Source organism: Carassius gibelio, chromosome B8, assembly GCF_023724105.1.
Source record: "Carassius gibelio isolate Cgi1373 ecotype wild population from Czech Republic chromosome B8, carGib1.2-hapl.c, whole genome shotgun sequence".
NCBI lineage: Eukaryota > Metazoa > Chordata > Actinopteri > Cypriniformes > Cyprinidae > Carassius > Carassius gibelio.
The window spans coordinates 20,304,315-20,317,888 of record NC_068403.1 but is presented as its reverse complement, the minus strand read 5'-3'; the positions used below and the strand labels follow the sequence as shown (position 1 = coordinate 20,317,888).

At 33.1% G+C, this 13,574-nt stretch overlaps 1 pseudogene; it reads right to left on the bottom strand.

Moving 5' to 3' along the window:
* Positions 1-46: 46 nt before the first annotated feature.
* LOC127964178 (izumo sperm-egg fusion protein 1-like) lies at positions 47-4,221 on the bottom strand (annotated as a pseudogene).
* Between the last annotated feature and the right edge of the window lie 9,353 nt (positions 4,222-13,574).

The window sequence follows — 13,574 nt, the reverse complement described above, 5'->3', positions numbered from 1 at the left end:
CAACTGAAAGAACTGAAAAACAGTCGATCAGATGTAATGCAGCCATTCAGAACAGGAAGTCTGACAGTCTCTCAGTTACCGAAGGGGAACTTCACATGAAAACAAGCGTTTGAGAGTTTTCAGCGTACTCTCCTCTGGCCAGAAGAGCGGATAATCCCCAGGATTAACCAGTAGGCAGGGGAATATTAATTGTAGAAAAACACTGTAATCCAAGAGATTTACCTCTCTCACTTGATCTCTCATTCTCTCCAACGTGTCTGCCCAACCAAAACGTGTCTGAAACATGTCTTCCTTTTGCATTTCCAGTGAATGGGTCTATTTTACATAGCGTGTGCGTGTTTGTGAACTCGGTGTGTAATTGAATAACATACGACAGCACCTGGTGGACAGATAATAATGCAAATGGCATTAACCACTGAAACAAACCCAAAATAAATGACCCATGAAAATCCAGAGCTCGTCACATGACTTCATTTCAAATAATGATGTCACTATTTTCTGAATGAGCTTTTGCCAAATGCTGTTTCTTCTTCTTCTTTTCTTTCATTTGCATGCCTTAAAATGGCCATCGACTTCCCATATTAGTTTAAATACTAAAAAAGAAATGAATACAGGTGGAATAAATAAATAAATGGAAGTGGAAATGATTGTCTGTTTTATGGCTGTTTTGAGCATGCGTCATGGTACTGTTTTCCAATGGAATTTATTGCAAAGATGAATTTTCAGCAGCCGCTATTCCAGTCTTCACTGTCACATTATACATAAATGTGTTTATTTTAATGTATTTAAGTATTAAATAATAATAATAAAAAAAAAAACACTGACCCTAACGTTATTTAAAAAATCTGTATAGCCTATGTGAAATTAAATAGATGATAAAAGCAACATGACAGAATCACATCTAATACTTAAACATTATTTTAGCTCAGCTTTAATGCAATTAATGGAAATGATATGTAATAGTTTTAGTTAACAGTAAGAGCACTGGCCATGATATTTCATAAACAAACAATGACAGTCAACCATTCCACTTCTGTGGAAATCTGCTGATCTTCTAATTCCATGTGGGCCTGATTATATCTCATTTATGTCTTGCAAAATATGAAAATTTATAAAAATAAACAAATTACAATTATTAATGGAAATTAAATTTGTCTTATATAATACAGCTACTACTGTATATACAATAATAGTAGCACAAAATGTGCACAGAAAGAAAATTATTTCATTTTCTGTAAATTTTGTATTTTATTATTATAATAATTATTATTTTATTTTATTTTTTTGTAATTGTTTAAAGTATATAAATAAATCATAAAAAAAGAAAGACAATTATTTACGGCCATCCAATAATTGTTATGTCAAGCTAAATCTAGGGAAAGGCCCACAAGTCCTTTTCTACAAAATGCTTAATAACTGTTATTGTCAGTTAATTACTCATTCTTTCCTTCACTGTCTTAATTTTCGCCCAGTTTCTATTTTGTTCTTGTTATTGTTCGAACTTGATTCAAAAGCCCCTTTTTAATATGTTCTAACCATCCTGTTATGACATACCTGAAGTTCGCTATGATGACAAGGCTGCCTGTGATGCCGAGTACAGTAAAATCACTATAATGATGAGACTGCTCCTCTGAAGGCCGAGAAGTGTGGTATCATAAGCCGAGGGCAGGGACAGCAAAGCCACAATCAGTCTAGGGCTAGTAGACAGCAGTGGGTTGACTGAGGGAAAGACAGACAGATGAAAGGAGGACAAATCTAGACTGCAATGAGTTATTAAATTCAATAAATGTCGCCTACCTTTCAGTTCGAAGTACATGCGGACAGCACAGTACCCTTTTAATCCTGTAGGAGGCAGCGGTACATGCCTTCCTCATTGACTTTCAGCTGATTGAGGACAATTTTAGACTCCTCTGTCAACGCTTCATACTCTCCGTCATCTCACAGCTTGCAGTGAATAATAAACAGACTGCGTTTTAGTACATTTTAGTGAATAAATCAAATTTAAATCATTGTTCTCTGGTCTGGAAAGATCAATATTTGAGAGTATTTTAAAACTACAGATATATCAAGCAAAAACCTAATGATTTACAGTAGGCTACCTGGTAGACTACAAGGTATATTAAAGCTATTCAATGTTTTCTTTAACATTACTATAAAATGACACATTATAACTAGTACTTGTTGGGGAAAGTAGACTATTACTGGAGGAAAAACAGCTGAGCTGTTGTCATACTACTAAGAAAATTAGAAGAAAGTTAGCATCTCTGTTTTTAGCTAGCTACTCTCCAACATACACAAATAGCACAAATAATATTACAAAACTGTAGCTATTTGCTTATAACATTATGGAAATAAAAGGCCACTCAAGTCTATTTAGAGCCACTTTAATGGCTGTTTCTTAACACATATAAGTAAACTTTGAAAAATGCACTTTGTAATATGACAAATTCACATTTTACCTTAAAGTACATTTTAAATAATATTTTTTGTAATTTTTTTGAAAATAGTAGCTACATATATTTTAATTTACTTATGTAAAGTACTTGACTGTAATTTTATATGTAGTGTGTTATTCAATATTACATTTAAGGCTATATATATATAATGCCTGCAGTATATATAATCAATTTTCTTTAAATAAGGTTTTTCCAAAAACATTACAGTCAGTTTGCACTTGTTTCTATTCTTTTAAAGTAGATTTAACTGTAATAAGGACTCGTTTAAAAACATATACTACAGTGTATTTCTGATGTTGTCTAAAACAGTATTCAAAATGGCTTCAGGATTCTTTGAAAACAGCAGATGTGTTTGTTTGTCTGTGTGCACGTACATTCTTTTCTCCAGGATGCCAGGAGTAATGGTACTCAGTCTGCCCAACTACAAGAGCGTGCCAGGGCAGGAAACAGTCCAGCACCACCTCCTCTCCTTCATCTGCCTTAAGATGATGCTCTGATAGGAACACCGCGTGCGTGAGAGAAAGAATACAAAGAAGGGAGAAGGACAAAAGAGAAGTGTTCCATGTTCATGAAGTCAGATAAAATCATCTTGGTGAGTGTATCCGTGGGCGTTTGTCTGTCCCACATCCAGAGTCTAGTGGCAGCGTGGCAGACTGACACGTAAAGAGCCCATGCTGACAGGAAGTGCAGTTCATCACTCTCTAATACAGCAGCCCTGTAACAAACACGCATCCGTATGCACCCACACACCCATTGAGCAATAAATATATCATACTTTACACACTCAGTGTCATGTAACGCATACACCATTTTACATATCATTTATTACGTGTTACTTGCTGTTTCACTGTAATTATCTGTGAAATTCACAGAGTTAAATTAAAAATATTTCCACACTTTTTTTTTTTTTTTTTTTTTTTGGTGTACTAACAAAGAATAAGTGTGTACAAGATTTTGACTTCTTGTGTTAAGATATTCAGAATAATATTATAAAGAAATAGAGGGATCTCAAATCTCTACTTACATGTATTTGGACACAGACCTTTGAAAAAGAAGAAGAAGAAAAAAAAAATGTGAGAATTAGATGTTCTGACACGTTTAAACTAATGTATGCTATACCGTGGGCAGCAAAAATCTCCAAATGTTTCTAAAATATTCTCTTGCCTTTCTCCAGTATATCCCACTGAACAGAATCTAAACAAGCAGAACACAACATTAGTTTTACATGTCAGATGTAAAGCATCTTCGTTTATCTTGCTCTAGACTTCAGACTAGGACTTTTCTTCTTTTTAAAACATGAAAGAGGACATAATCTGCCTCCACAAGCACTCACCTGTCCTGTCCTCTATCCAGTGCCTCTTGAATTCACTCTGGTATTCTGTCAGTGCACGATAGAGAGTTGTTGGATCTAAAGCAATCGTCAGATAGCACTCAACATCATCACATGTTTCAAAACACCTAAGCATTTTCCTACAATTTCTACATTTTAAAGCATTTTGCAGATATGAAGCAGTGTCTCCCAGCTACTGTATATTACAGCAGTACCTATGACACTGTGAAACTGTCTGCTGGTGTCCAGATAGCTGATGTAAACATGCTCAGTGATTTGCTTCAGTTTGATCTGATCATGGACAGTGAACCCTTTAATTGTGGACAGGAAGTCTTCATGCACATAACGAGCCACCTGGTCACACTGCAAACAGGACCTTACACTGGGGCATGAACCAAGAATCAAAAGCCAGCTGAAAAGAAATGCAAAAGCCATTTGGGAGAGACAGCGAGCTGTGGTCTTTAAAATATAAATTGTTAATCTTTGGCATTCTTTAGTAATGTCATTTGAGAGCCAAAGATGGGGTATGATGTCATACATGCAGAAACATCCTAAATGCTATAGCAACACATGCTATTTAGGAATGTATATGTGACCAGTCGTAAGGGTCAGTTTTTTTTTAATTGAGATTTATATGAAAATCTGGAATCTGAAGGTGCAAAAAAAAAAAAAAAAAAATATTGAGAAAATACCCTTCAAAGTTGTCCAAATGAAGCTCTTGGCAATTACTAAACAAAAATAAGGTTTTGATATATTTACAGTAGAAAATGTACAAAAATTCTTAATAGAATATGATTTTTAATTAATAACCCTATTATTTTGGGCATAGAAGAAAAATCTATAATTTTGACCCATACAATGTATTTTTGGCTATTGCTACAAATATACCTGTGATACATGTTGCTAAAAAGAACATTATGTTGTGTATTTGGTGTAATGCAATGCGTTTATGCAGTTTAAGGTTAAAAAAAAAACACAATATTTTCTACATAATGTACATTATTGTTTCTCCTCTATGTCCCGCCTTTCTGAAACGCGCAGTTTTTTACAAAGCTCATCGGTCTGAAAAAACAGGTGTGCTCTGATTGGCCAGCGTCTTCACACACAGACAAGTGTGACATCATATAACTCTGTAAATACATACAATTTAAATTCATGTCTCGCACACTTCAGTGCACTTTGAAAGGAACATATACGTTCGCTTCGAACTGGATTTCATAGTGGAATATACTGTCATGTCCACTTACGTTCAAATAGAACAAACTTCTGAAACCATGAGCGAAACATACAACATTTCATGTCTATCATATTCTTAAAAAAAGAAAGAAAAAGAAAACACCTGGCTATGTGTTCTGTACTAGACTAACTGAGACTTGTCATGGCACTTATATACTGTTATTGTTCTCTTGTTGGTCTGATTGCTTGCTTTTATTGTTCTCATTGTCACTTTGTACAAAAGCATCTGCTAAATGATTAAAAAACAAGGACTGGAATTGAGAACCGGTGCTCTACACTGCTCAAAACTCATGTTTGAATCACCAGTGGCAAATCCTTTAAATATGTAAATGTACTTACAGACTGTGATTCAGAACAGCCAGCATTGTAGTCTTCTCTCCCAGGATCAGGAAACAGTCCTCCGTAAAATGTGCTGCACACATCTGAATATTTGTGTTGAACTGTTCTGGAACAGTGTTGTAATTACAGCTTAACCACTGATTTCTAGTTGTGTCCTATTTTGGAAGGCCAAACAAAGTATTTTCGCTTTCACATCTCCACAAAATGGTGCCGGTGGCAACAGTGGGAATCAAGTTATGCCTTCTTACTTTGTGTGAACATTTAGGTGGCGTTATGCAAATCTTCCACATCATGACGTAGACGTGGGGGGGGGGGGGGGTGTTTAAACAAGGCGTTTGAACAAGTCTTTACTTTTTAAAAATATATATCTTTGGGTTTCAGACTTTACTCTTTGCAACTTTATGGATCTCATCTATTCACAAACAGTTTGTAACACTCCAAAGAGTAAGGAAAACTTGAGATTGCACCCTTGAAATATGACCCCTTTAAGACTTGTTTTGTGCTCCAGGGTCACATATGAAGATGACAGTCACAATGGATGAAAAAAAAAAAAAAACATTTCCTTATCCAAATCAATCAATCAATCAATCAATCAATCAATCAATCAACATTTATTTATATAACCCTTTACAACACTCAAGGTGAACCAAGGTGCTTTCCAATAAAAACAGAGCAATAAAAAACAAAATATAACCCAACAACAAAAATGACATAAAATACACAAAAATGTCACTACATTGCGAGATATTAAAAGACATTCTAAATAAATAAGTTTAAACCAAGCTGTAAATAGGCCTATAGGTCAGTAATGGCACTCATTTCAGGGGGAAGCTTATTCCAGAGTCTGGGTCCAGCTACAGAAAAAGCTCGGCCACCCCAGTAATTGTACCATTACCTCAAAACATCCAGCAAAAGTTGTTTTATTGACCTAACAGCCCTGTTTGGCCAACGAAAAGCCAGCATCTCTCACCAACATAAAGTGCATTACAATAATCTAATCTTGAACTGATAAAAGCATGAATAACTTTTTCAAGGTCAGAGCGATTCAAAAATGGTTTGACTTTGGCCAAAAGACAAAGCTGAAAAAAAAAAAAAAAAAGCTTTAACCATGTTGTCAATTTGTTTATTAAATTTCAGGTTACTATCAAAAGTCACACTGAGATTTCTGACAGTTGGTCTAAGCTTTGAAATCAGTGCATCAAAGTCTTCTTCTTCGTCTGCAGTTGGAATCCAGCCTAATTGGTGCATTACTGCCACCATCTGCTCCGGAGTGTGGATTAGATATGGTACTAGGTTTACAGACTAATTCAACCAATTCCCTCCTTCCCCTTTCTCACCCAAGCATACAGATACAAATACAAATACAAATTCTACTATATAATAATAATAATAATAATAATATTTTCAACCTTCCTTAGTTCTCCTATAACTTGTCATACTCTATGTAAAACCTGTGTCCCTTAAGAAATTCATCAGAATTCTAGTCTGTGTTCTATGTTGTGTGCTCAGTAGCCCTTTTAATGTCATGTCCTGAACCTCTATCTCTCTCAACCTATTCACCGTCAACTCTCTCTGAACATCATACCTGCTGCATATCAAGAACAGATGCTCCACTGACTTCCTGGCAAACCTCGCACAATCCAGTATCATGCTTTCCTATCATCTTGAGTGTTTTATTTAATAAACATTGCCCCAATCTTAACATAGATATGAATGTTTACCCTCTGCGATTTCCACTTCCAATCACTGAATATTTACCATCCATCTGGATTTTATATAAATGCCTTCCTTTCCCCTCTCTATCCCACCTCTCTTGCCTTTCATTTATTTTTTGTCTTCCATATCACACTTTTAACCTCTGCTATACTGATACTTACTTGGATTTCTATGTTTCCTTTTGTAAACATACTTATAGCTAATTTATCTGCCATTTCATTTCCCCTCATCCCTACACGTCCTGGTGTTAACCATAAAAATTTTATCTGCCTTCCTTGATTAGATATTTTTGTCACTGACTCTAGGACTTTAAACAGTATCTTTTTGAATAAGAGCGACCATTTACTTGTTTAAACTGATGATGAATCTGAACAAACCCAAACTTTATCCTGCCCTGTCTTCAGTGTTGGGGAAAGTTACTTTTAAAAGTAAAACATATTGCGTTACTCCCCAAAAAAGTAACTAATTACGTTACTTAGTTACTTTTTATGGAAAGTAATGCATTACATTACTTTTGCGTTACTTTTTAAATATGAGCAGGGCTTGATTGTTTTTAATATAAGAAGTTCTATTTATAGCAAATGTAAAAGCCCTTTCACACCAAAAAGTGTAAAGAATAAACCTCAGGCTGAAGGAAAAGTAAATTCACATCTGTACAGTAGCACACAAGTGAAGAAGATTGAACACTCTTTAGCAATAAAAAAAAACAACGAAGCACAATTGTTAGTTTATCTAAAGTCACTTTTGCTTATACGTATGGTTGAACTGGATCATCAAAGGACAGCATCAAAGTTAATAAAATGGGATTAGATACACTTGTGTTATTTAACATTTAATTATTGCAGGTTTGTGTCATATTTTAAGTTTGTATTTCACTGTTTTAATTCATTTTGATGAATACTAACTCTAAATTCTTTTGTGAGTAGGATGAATTAATACACATTCACATTTAGTCTAGAACTACATCATGTTCACACAGTGCACACAACGCCTCTGTACTTCTGATTTCTCTCAGTATGGGTACTGGAGACTTGTCAGTCAATAAATGGAAAAACAAAGAAACTGGCATTACTTTTTTGAAAAAGTAACTCAGATATTTTCTTGTAAATTGAAAAGTAATGCGTTACTTTACTAGTTACTTGAAAAAATTAATCTGATTACGTAACTCGAGTTACTTGTAATGCGTTACCCCCAACACTGCCTGTCTTTTCCACCCATCATATAGAGATTAATATTGCCAGCATTTCTACTGTACAAACCCCAAACATATTAGGTGTTCTTCTATTAATTCCTTTACTTGCTTACCTGGCTATAATGGACCCGAAAGGCAGCATGTAAAGTGAAAATAAAATGGCCCTGAGAATAGAGCCTTGTGGCACCCCGCAATATAGAGAAGTGGTGGAATAACTACAGAAAAGGTGCTATTGGTCAACTATGACGAAAACCACTAAAGTGCGGTCCCCCGAATGCCAACAAAGTGATTAAAGCGGGACAGAAGGACTTTATGGACTTCAAATATATATTTTTTATATCACAAATTTTACAAATACTAGCGCTTTTGCCAGTGAATTAACATAAACATTTATAAGACTGAAATTAATAACCTTTATTCTTCAAAATAACATTTAAGTTAACAGGATAGACTGCATCTAATTTTATAATTTCTATTTAAATTGTACTTTATTTTTGTTTCAATATTCATATAAAATATTTTTTTAATTTATTATAATTATAATTATTATATAAAAAATTAATTGACATCCCCAACTTCTCACTTTGTTTGGGGGAAAAAATAAACATAAAATTCACACAACTTAAGTCCATAATTTAAAGTCTAGTGAAGTGGAAAGCATGTAATAAACAAAATTATCAAGACATTTCACTGGAGAAAGTGTTATTAAAGATAAAGGACTCGCCAGAAGTGACCATTTACACGTCTTGATGATGGATTTGTTTCTTGCAAACTTGCAGTTTTTCACTTCTGGGGCCAGTTGCATAAACGTGGCCTCTGTTTTAAGGCAGTGTCTTAAAAACTAGTTTGTTCAACTAGCAGTCCCAGGGGTAATCATATTTTGGATTCAGCTTAGACTAATCTAAGTTTTAATGTAACCAAATTTGGAAAATGTTCACCAAAACATAAAAACAAAAAATGTATAAAAAATAAAAATTATGACTAACTTTTAAGACTAGTCTTAAGCTTTTATGCAACTTGCCCCAGGACATTTAATTATGGATTTATGAGTTGGATGTGGATTACTTGTGGATTATTGTGATTTTTTTTTTATGAGCTGTTTGGATTCTTATTCTGATGGCACCCATTCATTGCGGGGGATCCATTGCTGTTCTGATGAAGAAACAAATTAATCTACATCTTGCATGGCCTAAAGGGTGTGGGTTGAGGCAGGTTACTTCCTATAGATGAGAGTCTAGCTGTCAAAGTACATCATCACGTTCAACTTTGCTCAGCCAGTGGTTAACCATGACAGCGGCGGTCTGTCCCACCTCTGCACAGGCCTGATGTAGGTGACAACTGCAAAATCCTTTGCTTCGTTCATGACGTGCACTGATTACGTAAGTGTGAAGACAATGAACGTATGCACATGAGGATATCGGAAAGTTTGATGTTTCCACGTCCTTAAAAAACAAGATCATCAGGATTCAAAAAAATAAAAACATTGTTAGCAGTGGACTTAGACTTTTGAACTTACTGTGTATGCTCACACACAAACAGCATAATCCAAAACTATTTTTTCAAAATCTACGTAATATTGCCACCCACTGGTACAAAAAGCAGAAATGCTAAACTTTTCAAGACTGCAATCAAGTAACTATTCATTTTAGCCAAATATAGGTATTTAGACACCAAAAAGATAACATTTACAAAAGGATAAAAGATTATGAGCAGGAAAAAGATGTACCTGTAGTTACCTGATAGTTTATCACTTGCCAGACAATCTTAAATAAAGGTCAAAATATATTGTACATCCATACAGAAACTCTAAATTGGAAAGAATAAGCATGGGGATTTTTGCTTTTTAACATTTCAAGTCATTATCATTGCTTACAGTAACTGCTTTGAGTAATTTCCTGAAGTTGGGAAGCAAATCATCACGAGAAGCTTCGTTAACAAGAAAACCAACAATGTAAAGAAACCTTCAAACATTCTGGAAGTCATTTTCTTTTTCTTTTCTTTTTTATTTTTTTATTTTTTGCTTTTTATTATGCTTATTTGAATGTAAATAATCTAAATATAATGTATTAAACCAATTTACCTAAAGATAAATTACAAAAAATAAAATCTGATTATATTCTAAAAATAGCATAGTTGTTGCGCATTATTAGAAGAACCGGACATTGTTTCTTACAATCTTAATTCATACCCTAGTAAAAAAGTAATATATTTAAAATACATGTATTTCATACTAAATATAGTTAAAATATAGTTAAAATCAATTACATATTTACTGACATATCGTCTGAGACTGAGACTGATATAAAAATAAACTAACTGTATTTGGAGCACTACTTGCGAAGAATGCACATTTCTTAATATTATTTATTTTATGTTTGTGTTATATATTTAGCTGGACTTCAGCACTAATTCCACACAATTAAAGTGCATTAAGAACAAAATTTGTTGTTCCAATTTAGCAGTCTTTAAGCATAACAATTTAGTATACTAAAAGTATGATTGCAAAGTATTTCTAATGCAAATGTATTTCAAATACATTTTAGTATAGTGATTTTTCAGTGGGGTAACTATGTTACATTTTGGTGAAAAGGTGGATAATTTAGATTAATTTGTGTGATCATATTCGTGCAATCTGAAATATCTGTTTTGGAGGTGGACCTTCATGCTTAGGCTACTGGTTTTATAAAAAAACATATATTTGTGTATGATTCACATTGTATGAATTCATGTGAAATCACCACCTTGTTTTACATGAGACTGTTGGTTGGTTTTTACAGTCTTTACAACAGTTTTACCACGTTTACAGTGACTACACAATATAAGACTATGTATGAGACACAACAACAAACAGTCAGACACTAAAGAAAAAAACATTCTCACACACCCTTCCAGAAACCATTATCACTGTTACACCACACCTAAAATAATAAAGTTATTGTGCCCAATCTTCAATCTCCAGACAGCTGTTTACTGAAGAACTTTGCTATCTGATGGCATGATGCATCACACTTTTGAAGATCCAAAATAACTGTTAAAGAGACACACACCCTTCAAATGTTAAAAAAAAAAAAGCTGGAAAACCCCTAAAATGTGATTCTAATTTACTTTTACTTTGTCAGACACCTTTTTGCTGGGAAAATCCCTTTTATTACTCAGCATTTGAAAGATTTATTCATTTCAAGTAATATTTTCTTCACATTTTCTAAAGCTTAATCAAAACAAACTAACATACAACAATATATATATATATATATATATATATATGCATTTTAAAGCAGGCAATATTTACATGTCAGTCCTGGTGTTTTGAATTTTAGGAGGTGGACGGTGAGTCAGATGAAAATTAAAAACATTATTTTGTACCTAATGTAAAAAAAAAAAAAAAAAAAAAAAAAAAAAAAACTAAAATGTGATTCTAATTTACTTTTACTTTGTCAGACACCTTTTTGCTAGGAAAATGCCTTTTATTACTCAGCATTTGAAAGATTCATTCATTCATTTTCTAAAGCTTGATCAAAACAAACTAACATACAACAATATATATATATATATATATATATATATATATATATATATATATATATATATATATATATATATATATATATATATATATATATATATACATATATAAAGCTATTAAGCATTTTAAAGCAGGCAATATTTACATGTCAGTCCTGGTGTTTTGAATTTTAGGAGGTGGACGGTGAGTCAGATGAAAATTAAAAACATTATTTTGTACCTAATGTAAAAAAAATAAATAAATAAAAATAAAACCTTAACCCCTAAGAGACTTTCAGAAGGATCAGGGATCAACTTATGTTCCCTGTTCCTATAGCAACGGGCACTCTGTCCTGAGTATCGGTGATCTTGTACACACTGATAACACTAATCTTAATTAATTCGATTCTCAAGGACAGGACAGGTAATCATTCACAACTATACAGGATTACTTGTCTTACAGTCTTGAAGATATATTATACTGTACGTGTGAAGATAGAATGCAACAGTATGTTTTTAGTGAGTTCCAGGTTTTTTTTTTTTTTTTTCATTTTCATTTTCCAAATATGAGGGATTTATATATATATATATATATATATATATATATATATATATATATATATATATATATATATATATATATATATATATATATATATAGCAACCTAACTCAAATAAATGTAAATGAATAGAAGACAAATATATAAGTGTCTTGTTCCTTCTTGTTCTCATTCATATAGTTTTATATTATGCAGATTTGAATCCCAAAAATAAAAGTTTACGCTAAGTAAATTAGAGGATAATTCAGCACATTGAGACTCATGCAGACTTACACAAACTACTACAAATCGCAGAGCGACAGGAAACATTGGCATGCTTTTTAAATACTTAAAATATTTTTACATAAAATAAAAATCTACGTGAATATGACTAATCAGCCTCTAAACACAATGGAGTGAAAGCCACAAGTCTGGCTATTTTCAAGTTCAAATATTAGAAAGTCTTTTGGGGAGCAAAAGTGTGCTGACATTTTTGTGATTTTTGACTTATTGTTGTTGAGCACTATTGTATTAAATACAGTCTCCATTCGCATTCACTACTGTATAATCTCTCATGTCTGATAATACACATTTATCACTGTCTTCAAACTCTTCACTCTTTCTATGTCCTACATTCTAGGACATATCCTATCCTTCCTATATCCTTTGTCAGATTCAGCAATACCTCAAACATCTCTCATTATTAATGTGTTTTAATTATGCACAATTGCACGTCCTTTCCTGCCATATTCCAAATTTCACATGAAAATGCTTTAAGAATTATATGCACAAATCAAATGTTGTCAGAATCACTTATTTATAGGTTACATGAATCATTTGTCCTCATTATACACTGTGCGAATAGAAAACTGTGGATGTTTAAACAGTGCAGAATGTCTAGGCCTTAAGTAAGTTATTAAGTGCCAAGAGACAAGCATGATAGCATATCTACTGAACTATTTAAGTTATTTAAAAGGTGTCAGCAGCCAAAATTGCACAAAAATATCTCAAAGTTTTTATTTGCATTACTGTTGCAAAGGTAAAACTAGGTAAAAATGTAAAAGACCTCATAAGATATATCACACTGTTTCTTAAGTTTTGTTCCATTGTGCTAAATAGCTTGCATAACAGCAATCCTGTTATTAATCATAAGCTTAATTTTGGCACATTAGGTATCAGTTTATCAAGTTGCATGTTTAATCTTAACAACGGTCTGAACCTTATCTGATTGCTTTAACTGACAATTCTGAAGGACAATTATGTAA